General features: G+C 44.8%; 1 protein-coding gene across 1 annotated transcript in view; it reads right to left on the reverse strand.

Annotated features, from left to right (window-relative positions):
- Nucleotides 1–1,573, reverse strand: part of sestd1 (SEC14 and spectrin domains 1) — a 32,705-nt gene that overhangs the window by 2,804 nt on the left and 28,328 nt on the right. The gene's annotated exons all lie outside the window — the stretch shown is intronic.

Below are 1,573 nucleotides of genomic sequence, written 5' to 3' on the forward strand. Positions count from 1 at the left end.
TATATATATATATATATATATGTGTATATGGATGTGTGTGTATATATATATATATATGTGTATATGGATGTGTGTATATATATATATATATATGTATATGGATGGTTCAGGTCAAGGTTTCCTGTAGTGTTTCAGCAGGTTTGCACACACCTGCAGCAGAGATTTTGGGCCATTCCTCCACACACATCTTCTCTAGATCAACCAGGTTTCTGGGCTGTCACTGAGAAACAGAGTTTGAGCTCCCTCCAAATATTTTCTATAGGGTTTAGGTCTGGAGACTGGCTAGGCCACTCCAGAACCCTGATATGCTTCTTACGGAGCCACTCCTTGGTTCTCCTGGCTGTGTGCTTTGGGTCATTGTCATGTTGGAAGACCCAGCCATGACTCATCTTCAATGCTCTAACTGAGGGAAGGAGGTTGTTCCCCAAAATCTCTCACTACATGGCCCCGGTCATCCTCTCCTTAATACTGTGCAGTCGTCCTGTCTCTTGTGCAGAAAAACACCCCCAAAGCATGATGCTTCCACCCCCATGCTTCACAGTAGGGATGGTGTTTTTGGGATGGTACTCATCATTCTTCGTCCTCCAAACACGGCGAGTGAAATAAAGACCAAAAAGTTCTATTTTGGTCTCATCTGACCACATAACTTTCTCCCATGACTCCTCTGGATCATCCAAATGGTCATGGGCAAACTTAAGACGGGCCTGGACGTGTGCTGATTTAAGCAGGGGAACCTTCCGTGCCATGCGTGATTTTAAACTATGACGTCTTATCTAAAAAAGTTAAATCTGGTCCTCTGGACATTCAAAAAAAAAAAAAAAGGCAAATCAACAAAAAAATTTAGAAATGTTTCGTCTCTCATCCGAGAGACTTCCTCAGTCTGAGGAGCTGTATTCAGCTCAGTTTCTTAAATAGCACCGTCTCAGAGTGGATCAACCAGTTTTGCTGCTGACAACCAAAACCAGCTGATCACATGCTCAAGAAGGACCATCAGCCTAACAATGGATCATTAGCACACTGATGGCAGTTTACTGTTCACAGAGGGCTGAGTGATACTAGCAATCACAGCATTGTAAGAGGGGGACAGTTGAACCTGGAGGCCTCCACCCCTGTTTAACGATGGACGATTTCTTTTCACAAAGATGGCCTTTTTTACTCATCTCTCAAACCATCGTTCCTCTCTGTCCAGGATGTGAACATCTTCATCCCTGAAAGAGTGACCGCTGGCCTGGAGATGAGTGTAGACCGCAGAGTCCTGGCCTGATGATGTTGATCTTCTGTGCTGGGCCATCCTTTTGGCCAGTGGCTGTTTAGTTTCCCCGATGTAAGACTGATCACAGCCCTCCTGACACTGAACAGCATATACAACATTGCTCTGTTTGTGCCGGGGGACTGGATCTTTGGGATGAACCAGTCTTTGCCGTAATGTATTTTGGGGTTTAAAAGCCACTGGGACGTTATGTTTTGAAAATAAACGTCTCAGTTTCTCTGAGACTCCCTCAACATATGGAATGACCACTGGTCTGGGTCTGGGTTCCTCCTTTTCACCTGTTGGCTGACTGGAGTCCTGTTT

This window comes from Nematolebias whitei, chromosome 13, assembly GCF_014905685.2.
Source record: "Nematolebias whitei isolate Nwh7 chromosome 13, NemWhi1, whole genome shotgun sequence".
NCBI classification, from domain to species: domain Eukaryota; kingdom Metazoa; phylum Chordata; class Actinopteri; order Cyprinodontiformes; family Rivulidae; genus Nematolebias; species Nematolebias whitei.